The sequence below is a fragment of the Protomyctophum parallelum genome (genome assembly GCF_964188405.1).
Source record: "Protomyctophum parallelum genome assembly, chromosome: 14".
Lineage (NCBI taxonomy): Eukaryota > Metazoa > Chordata > Actinopteri > Myctophiformes > Myctophidae > Protomyctophum > Protomyctophum parallelum.
Genome location: NC_139709.1, coordinates 34,914,454 through 34,927,683, shown reverse-complemented (window position 1 = coordinate 34,927,683; position 13,230 = coordinate 34,914,454). Strand labels below are relative to the sequence as shown.

The 13,230-nt window shown below is 43.5% G+C and overlaps 1 protein-coding gene across 1 annotated transcript in view; it reads right to left on the bottom strand.

The window, feature by feature from the left end:
• LOC310871277 (voltage-dependent R-type calcium channel subunit alpha-1E-like) overlaps positions 1–13,230 on the bottom strand; it is a gene marked incomplete at its 3' end in the record, with an annotated part of 83,376 nt that overhangs the window by 55,531 nt on the left and 14,615 nt on the right. The window lies entirely within an intron of this gene.

Sequence of the window (13,230 nt, the reverse complement as noted above, 5' to 3'; positions counted from 1 at the left end):
ACTTCCTAAGTTCCTGCAGGGATAGGTGTGGGAGTCTGCAGCAAAGGCCATCAAACACTTTCAGGCATACACAGTAGGAGTAGTGTACACTACTGTAAAATGAAATGAAATGAAATGAATGAACATGAAAAAACAAAATGAAAATTGTGTCAGGCTAGCCTAGGTTTGCTTGTACAAAGCAAAGCTAGCCTGACACAATTTTCATTTCGTTTCACTTCCGCCAGAACATGTTTTTTTTAATGGCCGTGGCTAGAAATTCAGGGCTTGAGCGGTTGAGTCAGGCTACAAGCAAACCAGCAGCTCTTTAGAATTTTCACTTTGGGCTACAGATACAGTATATACAGTATACTGTATCTGCCTTGTGGTAGTCTAGTACACTAACACACACACACACACACACACACACACACACACACACACACACACACACACACACGCACGCACAAAGGAGATGCATACATGGGCACAAATAATTATAAGTGCATTTGAGTTACACTTATAAAAATTCATGGCATGAGCTTTCAAGGTACAGTAGGCATGTCACTCACCAATTATAGCAGACACCACAATACAAAACGCGCGCACGCACACACACACACACACACACACACACACACACACACACACACACACACACACACACGTGTGACACACACACACACACACACACACACACACACACACACACACACACACACACACACACACACACACACACACACACACACACACACACACACACACACAGTACGTACAGAAACATCAAAGTCCAATTGACATCAGTAGTCTCAATTGCAGTATATGTATCTAGTACCTACATTCAATATTTAATATTCATTATACAATGACTACCTGCATTCAAGCAGCACACAGAGACCGATTTCTTCCTGATTTCAAGGGTATCACTCACTGTTGTACTGTTGCACATTATTGTAACAAAATGAATTCATACAGTACAATGATGCCCAGAATGCGTCAATCTCTCCCACACACCTACACCTACATCAAGAACACAATGGGGGAAAAAACACACCCAGCATCATGTTCTGAGCACACAGTAATGAACAGCTCAAACATTGTTAAAACGTGGAATTAACATGCTAATGATAATGACTACACATACTGTACAACAACATGCTTTGGGCAGCTTGCAAAACAAACTGTGATATCATAATAATACTACATTGTTTGGGCATATGAAAAAGAGGCATTTATTTGGGATTAGTCCAGGGCAGGGGCCATCACCATGCTGGCTTGTGGTGAGAAATGTTGTAAAATATCTTATATTTTCCACAAAAATAAAACATTTAGCAGTCAATCATATTATCAGAAGCATAGACCCTGGCCTAAATGTATACTAATGGACTCTTAATGTGCTACACATTTTAAATTCTGACAGTATTTCTGGATTTACGAAATCAGTGTCCTACCTATATGACAACTAACTTGGAACCGATAAACCAGCTGTTTATCCAGTTCAATTATGAATCATGGCAAGATTAGAAATGAGACCACCAACTGCCTTCCTATAAAATTCTTGACACTATCCCCACCGTGGGGAAGAGTTCTAGTAATATGAGCTATTAATTGAATTTCTATAATTATTTGGGGGGTCTGTGGCATTAGTAGAAGACTTTCATGTACCTATTTTGGGGAGGAGATTGGCGCGCAAGCAGACCGATGAATTGAAGATTTAAAAGGAACCCTGGCTAATAAGACAAATATGCCTTAAAACATTATTATTGCCCTCTACAACTAAAATAAATAAATAAAAACACCAACCCTAAAAAACGCTCATATTAACCTTAGGAAGTATTACGTTTTTATTTTATTAGCACGTTCATTCCATACATTCCATGTGAGGTCCACACATGGACATAATTATGTCATCATCAACTTGCGACAGGAGCAGTCCCTATTGAGTGAAAGATTATCTTTTTATGACATTTTTATAAAATATTTAAGGTGTTTTTATTTTAGTTTAGAGGCATATTTTTAGCCAGGGTTCCTTTTAAGAGATGAAGTGGCGTGTAGCGTCATTTTTCTTTTTTGTTACAGCAGCAGTAACATACAGTACATATGGTGCATGCCTGGAAGTGTCATCACTACATATACGCGCAATTTGCACTGCAAGTAGGGCAACACGTGGAGGGGGGGGGGGGAACAAAAATGTGCCAAAAAGTGCCAAGCCGACCCTCATAATAACAATTTTCTCCCATGTGTGCGTCCTCGCAAATGGCAAGAGTAGCCGCTCTCGTCGGGAGGGGAGGCGGGGCGGGGTGGGGGCAGCACAAATAATATGCGAGTAGTGCAACCAAATCTTCATGCAGCGACGTCCCTGGTGCATAGTTTGTATTGCTATAGTTTCTCAAAATGCAGTTAAAGAGCAGCAGTTCATTGTGGGTATGGTCCCTCGTGCAGACCTCGTTTAGCAGCCGACATCAATCCTGTCAGTGTATACATGCTGTTACGTGGCAGAGCCAGTGTAGCGGAGCGCACCTGCAGTCATTTAGATACACAAAGAATGGTCAAAGTGTAAGTGTAGCGGAACCAATTAAGGGCCATTTCCAGAGGAAGAAGCGCACCTGTTTTTGTAGTGTAAGTGTAGCGGCCCTTTGCCGTCAGGGCAAACCTGGCAACAGGCGGGGCTCAGCGCTTGTTCAGCCCAGGGGGGCAGTCAGACAGATATTTTGTGAAGCCAGTAAGGAAATCGGGATTTCCTGAAAGTTCATATAATGGCCTGTTGTGGCGCTGTCATTGGGCCCAAAAAAACCCATAGCCCCATAGAAGTCCATGTATTTGGGCCCAACTTCACCTAGACTGTATTACCTTAATAAACATGGTCATGAATACTTTCTGCTTCCAGTCACTAGTTTAAAGTCTCATTTCTAATGTCATAATATTCTTTTTGGAAAATTATGGTCCCATTTATTAAAAGAATGACCATAAAGTCGCGTATGTTCTGAGGGGCGTGGCTACCGTTACAGTCTATGATCGGGATTCCCCACCCACTCGAGTCAAAATAAAAACAAACTAAGAAGAAGGGGGGAAGTCCAGCCTAGTTGTCTGGGCCAGCCAATGGCCAGCTGGGCCAAAACAGATCTAGAAAGATGGCGATTTACAATTCAAGGAATGACAGGCTTCATTTTACGTTCATGTTAGACCCGGGGAACGCTTTGTCCATATTCTTTACAGTCTATGGTTCAGCCTGATGGCAGACAGTTAGTTCAATCAAAAGGCTGGTATCAGTGTTGATTTCGTCGACTAAAACTACCTTTTTTCACTGAGGAAAACTAAATGGAAACTAAATGAAAACTAAGCTCTGATGGCTAAAAGTAAGACTAAATATACTGACAATTTCGTCAACAAAAAACAATAGACTAAAGGAAGGGACTAGTGGACAAGAGAGACAAGAGACAAGAGTGTAAGTCATTTTACACTTAGCTGCAATGCGTTGTGAGCTTGTCATTACGACGGCATCAAGGCCCGACAAAATACAGTCGACTAAATCAACTGTAGATTTAGTCGACTAAAATCTTGTGATATTGAGTCAACTAAAACTAGACTAACACTAACCCATTTGGTTCCATTTGTACACTCTCTGGGTTACAGACCCATAAGGGCTAGGTACCCCCTGGAACTCCCTCGAGTACCCCTAGGGGTCCCCGGACCCCACTTTGGGAACCATTGGTGTATGATGAGGATTAGAAAAGTGTGTGCAATTAGAAATAACAGGCCATTATTACAGATACGTTTGTTGCACACCTGTCCAGGTATAGCCTGGTTAATAAACCAGACTGCCGGCGGATTACGGTCTGGAGAGGCTCAATTGTACGCCCATTTCCTACACCAGAGAAATGGGGCGGCCAATCGGGACACGGTATGCAATATGGGCGGGCTTTGGTACAGTGACTTTCAAAGAGAACATTTTTCAACCCGCCCCCCTGGAAATGAAATCCAAGCTGAGCCTCCCCAGACTAATATCCCGCGGTCTGTGCGATATTCGTCTGGTTTATTAACCAGGCTAGTCGAGGTATGTACAAGGTCCAAGTTTCACTTTATTTGTCATTTCACATGTTTGCACATTATAAATCGTACTCAGGACCTATCAGTGAAAGAATGTATGCAGAGTATAAGAAAACACACACATGCTGTCGTCCACTATGTTTTTGGCCAGAGGCAAACGATATATAGCTGAAGAGGAAGGTCACACAAACATGCGTGTTCACACTTTCACGTGAGGTTTAATTGGTACGGTTGGCTCACGGTCCCTTTCCTTGTCCCAGAACTGCAGTACAAGGTGTCGTCTGCCCGCACTTTGGGAGACCAAATATCTATTGAATATCTGTTGAATCCAAGACGTCACATCTATGAGGTTTTGCCGGAGGATGTAGTGACCATTTTAGGAATCCCAGTATAAATCAGATTTGGTTTTCATTCTAACTTGGTTGTGTTTGTCGCTATATACACACTTCTCACTCAGATTAACATTTTTAATTGAGCTCGGTGTCCCGACAGATTACCTTCCAGCGAGTCATTAATTTCTAAATGGAATGAATGCCGCCAGCGCTGGCCCAGTGGCCTTGTTTTGATTCCCAGCCGGCCCCTGTGACACATGTGCACGGTTTCTTTTAAGTCTGACTTACTTCTGCTGTGCCAGGAGAGAGAGAGACAGAGAGACAAATAGAGAGAGAGAGAGAGAGAGAGAGAGAGAGAGAGAGACAAATAGACACAGACAGACAGAGACAGACAGACAGACAGACAGACAGCATTTGACCCACGGACCACCATTTGATGACATTTAGCCTCTCAGACACAAAACTTAGAATATTTGTGTTATCGTTGGATGATATTTTGTCCACAATTCCATGCTGTATTGACGTTGGTGCCATTAGTAGAGATAACAGGCAAACATTGATCAAAATAACAATTCTTCTAATTGTGTATAGACTTCTTGTAAATGAAGTAATACAGATGCTTAACAATACTTTTTAACTCTTGAGAATGTAAAATGAAACCAAATGGACGCCTCAAGAGTTAAATATCTAATTAGGGTCCATTTACAGACCACCTGGAACCCTCTCAAGGACCACTGGTGGGTCCCCTGATCACCGACTGAAAACCACTGCTCTAGTTGTATATGAGCAGGTTCATTTTAAGCGGCACAGTGACATATTTCAAGACAAGGCGAGATGTTACTATGGATATTAAAGGTTTTATGACATTCATTTTCTTTTCTTTTTTTCTTTTTTTTTAGGTTTTATGACCTCAATTACACCCAAAAAACCTGAACTTTGAACATTCAGTGGATTTTCTGTGGTCTGAAGTTTTCTTTGGGGTTTTTTGGGCCTTTTGAGCTACAATGAAAACAGGCAACACAGTGAAACAGTGACATCTGCTGGCAAATCCCATTGACATATATGGGATTTGCAGTAAGTGATGTCACTTACTGCCGGCAAATCAGAGCACCTGTTTGAGCCAGAAAACCCCAGATCACAGAAAATCTACTGAATGTTAAAAGTTCATGTTTTTTGGGTGCAATTGAGATTAGAAAACCTAAGAAAAACAAGAACAATTCCAAAACCTTTTTTTAATGTCACAATCCCTTTAATATACAGACCTGTGTGTATAATGTGGATCACTGCCTTTTGGTGTTAGCATTACGTTATGCTTTAGCTATTGAAAAATAGCAGATCTACAAGCTCGTAGGTCTGCTATTTTTGAAAAACCGAAGAACGACTGACACAGAAACATAGCTTTTTCAGAAAACTGTCAGGATGTATAGAAGACATTTTTAGAATCTGATCTCAGGTCAAAATGGGTTCAGCAGCACAGTGACATATTTCGAGACGAGGCAAGATGTCACTATGGATATTAATATACAGACCTCAGTGTGTATAATGTGGATCACTGCCTTCCATTAAAACAGCCCTGAGAATCCACCTTTCAGGAGGCCAAAGGGGGAGGTAATGACCACTTCTCCCTTAGAAAGGTATCTTTACCCCAATTTCTTCCCTCCGTACATATAGTCTTTTATTGAGACCGCACGTCGCATCTACTATGAAAACATGCACTTCCCATCGGTCCGTCCCGTCCGTTCGTTAGTCACCCCCACGCCTCCATATATGGTCATGCCTCATGACATCACGTGACATCACTTGACAACACGTGACATCATCAGGGACCTCAATATATATGGGCATATACTGTATGTAGTCGCGACCTAGACGACATCGCCAGGGGCCCTTCTCCAGTATATGGGAATGTCAATAATAAAAGCAACAAAAAGATCCATATATGGGCATTGTTGTGACGGTCTCGTGATAACCAGTGTGGTTGCCGCGACGCGACTCAGACTTGCAAATGAACCAAGTTGGTACAACACATGGATCTCCAGATGTGGAGCTGACTATCATCACCTGGATCTCCATATATGAATATATGAAGGTCATGACACTGACCTCATCAAACCCTGGATAGCCATACATGGTTTGTTTGACATACTATAGATCTGCATATATGGAGCCGGCCAGCAACTCTAAATCTGACCTCACCGACATCAGATTAATAGTTAAAACTCCTGCTTCTCAACCGTATTAAGCAGCTCTGTCATTTCAGCAATTTATTCATTATAAATTGCATTTCCGTATTATTTTACTTTGCTCATTTAGTCATTTCTCATCGTGTTTCAGTTTCGGTTATCATTATTGTTATTAAATATCTAGTCTATCCTTCCATTCCGTCTCCCTTTGAGAACAGTGAGAAAGCACAATTTTTTGTTGACATTCTAACCGCGATACATCATCAATTTGCATACTTCAATGATTGACGTTCGGAGGATTCCTCTCAATCCCCATGGTAACGCCATGCACTGTGGGTAATTTCTTTGCCAAAGTCAGCCAAAGTAAACATCGATGCTGACTTTCAGAAAGGGTGCATAAAGGGGCGGGGCTGAGCCCTCACTGACTTACCAATGTCAAATGGGACATCCCTCAAGCCCTCGCAGACTTCACATGAACGCACAGCTAAGTCTGTGAGGGCTCATTGAGTCAGCAAGGGAGTGGATTGGAATTGGGCCACTGAGTGAAAGATTCTCTATTTATGAAAGAAATAAAATACTGATGTTGTTTTTATTTTGTAATTTTAGTTGTAGAGGGCAAGTATAATGTTTTACGGCATATTTGTCTTATTAGCCAGGGATCCTTTTAAAGCAATATAGTTTTCTGTTTCTCTGTCTGCCACTATTGAGAAGTCTGGATTTTGGTTCATGAATCAATTCTTTCTCTGGAGATTATTTTTGGCTATACTTGCCAAACCCACCTTTCAATTGCATTAATGCATCTATAACATAACTATAACATCAATTGTAGTGGATTATTTCTCATGCAGTATAGTAGAGAAAAGTCATAAAGTGTAATAATAGTGTGACCCCTCTGTCAAATCTTTGTAGTAAGCTACAATGTGTTCATTTGTAAACAAAGCCACATAAATCACAATATAATAATAATAATAATAATCATGGATTGCATTTTTTATAGCGCTTTTCTATGCACTACGTGCCTACTCAAAGCGCTTTACAATGGTCCATTCATTCATACATTGGGAGGTGAAGCGGCGAACAGTCAACACCAGCGTCCTCGCTTCCCACATTCACACATCGATGGTGTCCGGGTAGCTCGGTCGGTAGAGCTCTCGCCTTTGGACCACAAGTTCATGGGTTCGATCCCGGGCACCCTCAAACTCAGCGTATGAGTAGCACGGCTTGGTGCAGCGGGACGTGTACTGGGAGCTGATATGGGGCTCCACCTCAGCAATCCATCTCCCAGGGGTCTAGCGCATTGTAACGGGGATAGACTCCATCTCCCAGGGGTTTAGCACATTGTAACGGGGATAGACTCCATCTCCCAGGGGTCTAGCGCATTGTAACGGGGATAGACTCCATCTCCCAGGGGTTTAGCACATTGTAACGGGGATAGACTCCATCTCCCAGGGGTTTAGCACATTGTAACGGGGATAGACTCCATCTCCCAGGGGTTTAGCACATTGTAACGGGGATAGACTCCATCTCCCAGGGGTCTAGCGCATTGTAACGGGGAAAGACTCCATCTCCCAGGGGTTTAGCACATTGTAACGGGGATAGACTCCATCTCCCAGGGGTTTAGCACATTGTAACGGGGATAGACTCCATCTCCCAGGGGTCTAGCGCATTGTAACGGGGATAGACTCCATCTCCCAGGGGTCTAGCGCATTGTAACGGGGATAGACTCCATCTCCCAGGGGTCTAGCACATTGTAACAGGGATAGACTCCATCTCCCAGGGGTCTAGCACATTGTAACGGGGATAGACTCCATCTCCCAGGGGTCTATAGCACATTGTAACGGGGATAGACTCCATCTCCCAGGGGTCTTGTGCATTGTAACGGGGATAGACTCCATCTCCCAGGGGTCTAGCGCATTGTAACAGGGATAGACTCCATCTCCCAGGGGTCTAGCACATTGTAACGGGGATAGACTCCATCTCCCAGGGGTCTATAGCACATTGTAACGGGGATAGACTCCATCTCCCAGGGGTCTTGTGCATTGTAACGGGGATAGACTCCATCTCCCAGAGGTCTAGCACATTGTAACAGGGATAGACTCCATCTCCCAGGGGTCTACAGCACATTGTAACGGGGATAGACTCCATCTCCCAGGGGTCTTGTGCATTGTAACGGGGATAGACTCCATCTCCCAGAGGTCTAGCACATTGTAACAGGGATAGACTCCATCTCCCAGGGGTCTACAGCACATTGTAACAGGGATAGACTCCATCTCCCAGGGGTCTACAGCACATTGTAACGGGGATAGACTCCCGCGTGTTACCGGCCGATACAGATAATAAGCCACTCCCGACCTACTGGAAGCAATGTGGGGTTCAGTGACTTGCCCAAGGACACTTCGACATGTAGACAGGAGGAGGCGATTTCTGGTATAAATGGAGTTGAAACAACTGAGGTTCGGGAGGTTGGACCAAGCAGAAGACAACCAAAACACAAATCCAACCAGCCTCTGGCAACTCCACCCTGTGCCTAGCATCAGTTTCCATCACTCTGCATCCTTAGCCGTTTATGCCGCACGTCCCATAAATGACCATACCATAAGTTTATTCAATAAACAACAACCCCTAAACCTATTTTATGTCTAATGCTTGGTCTTTCCTAGTGATATCATCCTTAAGTTAATGTGGTGACTATTGCATGTCTCTCATTTGGCCAAATGGATGCACACATTACAGTACATGCACACGTGCATGCACACTCTCTCTCTCTCTCTCTCTCTCTCTCTCTCTTTCACACGCACGCACGCACGCACAAACGCACACACACACGCACGCACAAACGCACGCACGCACGCACGCACAAACGCACGCACGCACGCACAAACGAACACACACGTACACTTTCCGATTTCCACCAAACGGTGTTTGAGTTAAAGCTCCCAGTAGGGAACTGAAAGCAGCATGCACTCTTTCTTTGACTCTTGCCAGGCAATGCCAGTGGAGATATGGACTGCCTGAACTCTGTGAACACTGTGACTGACTGCTATAGCAGTGGCGTCTCTCTCTCTGGACTTCAGACACACGGGAGGAATCGCAGAGTAACTTAACCCATTTCGACCCGAGGACGTGGGAATCCCATGTTTCTAGGTCAGTGGTTCTCAAACATTTTCATGTCAAGGACCCCCAATAATATATGAAATTGGCGGCCGACCCCCATCTGAAAATATGTTGTTCCAGGGACCCCCCCCAGAAGCAAAGATATAAGTTAAAAACGTTCACTCTGAAAGAATATGTTGATTTGCGCCACATTTTCACGATTTTTCAAAAATAGCAGACCTACAAGCTCGCTATGAGCTTGTAGATCTGCTATTTTTCAATAGCTAAAGTATAACATAATGCTTTAAAAAAAGGGGTTCCCGCCCAAAATGGGTTAAATATTTGAATTTAGCAATGTTTTACATTTATCAGTGACTCTTATAAGCTGCTTCAAGGGATCACTTGACATTTTCAAATGTCGTTTGTTAATTCTCTTAGTACTTAGTACATGCTGTGCATGGTTTCCACAGTGGCACTCTGGATTACACAAGAACCTTGTTAACATCGTTACCTTACAAGCTACAGGCAACGGACTTGTGACTACTGACTAGCATCTGCGCCTGATTTTGAAAGGTAGGTCAGTCAGTTGTGCCAGTTAATGCCAGTAAACAACATTGTGACCCCAGTGGGGTTACAACGAAACCTGTCACAAAACGCTGCAACAGCCGTTCACCTTGGGCCTCTCTGCTAAATGCTCTGTCAACACGATGCTTGAGTCCCTTTTATGTAAGAGCGTTCTGTCAGAGGAAGAGACAGAGACAGAGACAGAGACAGAGAGAGAGAGAGAGAGAGAGAGAGAGAGAGAGGAGAGAGTCCGACTCAGAGAAGGCAGAGGAAAAAAAACAGGAAGGAGAAAAACTGTGAGAGAGTGAGAGAGTGAGAGATGTGGGAGTCAGGGTGAGATGAGATGTCAACATTGCCAACAGCAATCTTCCCTGAATGTACGCTTATAGCCACACTGTATGCAGTACACACAATCAAGTTAATAATTATTAGCTTCTGCGTGACAAAAAAACATTTACAGTATTCTAAGCATATATTATGCATATACTAGCGCCTAAGAGGAACAAAAGAAAAGCCTCGTTATGTTTACTGTCATCTGCCTCCATCTCCTTTCTCCCTCGGCCCATTTTCTCTCGCTGCATTTTCTGCCTTTCTCTCTCCTCTCGTTCTCCCCGGCAGCTACTCATCCTGTCTCTTTCCCTTTTGCATAGAATCCTCAGGCTGCATTCACGTTTAACCCATTCCGACCTGAGACCAGATTCTACAAATGTAGTTTCAGGGACCCTCCGGAAGCAAAGGTATGAGTTAAAATGTTCATTGTGAAAGAATAGAGATTCAAAGATTTGCGCCACATTTTCACGATTTTTCAAAAATATCAGACCCACAAGCTCGTAGTGCGCCACTCAGATGCACGCTATGAGCTTGTAGATCTGCTATTTTTCAATAGCTAAAGTATAACGGAATGCTTGAAACACCAAAAGGGGTTCCCGAACAGAATGTGTTAATTCACAGGGGGCGATACTGAAGCAGGTTTTAGACACAACTGCCAATCCACTTATCCACCCACCTATCTGCTGGCTGCGAAAGACATGGCTATGCCATGGAAATACACATTTTCTCCATGCATCGGCTGTGTGGTTTCAATGGCTGAATGCGCTTGCACACAGCGTGCTCTATGCTGACATCAGCCAGATGATGCAAAAGCTGTGGAATTTAGCCAGTGGTGGGAAGAAAAGTACTCAAACGTTTTACTTAAGTAAAGGTATCAATACAACAATGTAGAGATGCTCCGTTACTAAGTAGAAGTAGTCCAGAATTCATTAGTAGTCATTTATTCATTATGCGGAAGGTCCCATTTCAAGTTTTCGAAAGTATAAAGAATCTTTAAGAAAATAGCAGATCTACAAGCTTAGGAGATCTTCTATTTTCAAATGGCCAAAATGTATATAGGGCTGAAGTGGTTAATGTATGTTTTGTAATAATAATGAAAATGTACAAAGTAACAATAATAATTGTAGTGGAGTAAAAGTACAATATTTGCCTCTGAAATGTAGCGGAGTAGAAGTACAGAAGTACAGTACTAAAGTACTGTAGTACTCACAGTAAATGTACTTACAGTAGTTACTTTACAACACTGAATTTAACACTGAGCGATACTTGGTTGCACATCGTGCCATGCGCCCAAATTAGCAGATCTACAAAGTCCCAACGTGGATCGCAAGTACAGTATATAAACCAAGCATTACAATTTGCAGATATTGCTGGCAGAGTCTGAAGGTATACTACTAGGTAATGAGATAATGCGGATTCACACATGAATGGGATATTCTCCGTTTCAGTCTCTGTTCCAGTCTTGTGGATGGATACAGGATTATTTGTTTGCGACATCGACACATTTCCATGAGGCCAAAGCGTCAGATTGTACGTCACATATTATATACCAGCTGAGACATGTGTAGCATGTCCTTTTACCCCCTCTCTGCCTTTCATTTCCTATATCTCTCTACCATCCTGTCATAATAAAGAGGGGGGACATTTTAAACACTTAGCATCGATAGCAGCTTCGGTTGTGTAACAAGGGCTTCATCTCATGCCACTACTCTTATGTGATAATGTGACTATAATCTTTTTTTTTTTTTCATTTGCAGTGTAAAAATCACACCCGTGTGAAGTGAGTGGGGCAACTCTGTGTGTGTGTGTGTGGGGGGGGGGGGGGGGGGGGGTTCCAGACCCACAGGAACGCACCCAGGGTGCCGGCCCGATTCCGGCAAGCCCCCCCCCCGCGTCCGAAACGGTTGTGAAATGACAGAGTTACCGTGTGGGGGTCCCTCTACTGTACCCTCTACTGTACTGTCACTGAACTGGCACACCCGAAATCACCATATATACAGTTAATATATGTGTGTGTGTGTGTGTGTGTGTGTGTGTGTGTGTGTGTGTGTGTGTGTGTGTGTGTGTGTGTGTGTGTGTGTGTGTGTGTGTGTGTGTGTTAGGTTGCGCACAGGTGCAGTGATGCAAATAGCCTGCATCCTTAGATTCACTAAATTGAGAAAGGATGCAATCATGTCACCCTCCGGGGATCCTGGGATGCAATACTGTACTCCAACGTCGTTGAAGTAGGACTCATAAAATGTCCCTGGGACCCATCTATTAGACCCGGGACCCATTACATTGAAAACGTATTCACTTCACTGCAGGTGGTGAAAAACAACCATGCTGTTTTCGTGCTCAGACGCACACGCCCTCCCACACAGCCACCCACACACATAGCTCTGTAAGGGAGTGGTTGCACCACTCAAAAACATATTGACTTCTAGGAAACTGCCCAGTGTCCACACTTTGAATGCATATAACACCAAGGGTGTTTTTATTATTCTTGTACAGCAGGTCACAGGTGTACTAAGAGTTGTAATACAATCAACCACTAATGAGAATGGCCTGAAAGCTTCTTTCTTTAGGCTGTCTCAGGTACAAGGATACAGGATATAGGATATAGGTTTGCTCTGTTGGGACAACTCAAAGGGTTCTGTCGGGACTGGTCCTCGGAATAGAGGGTATGCTATGCTCGTGACATCATCATCATCATACCCGGA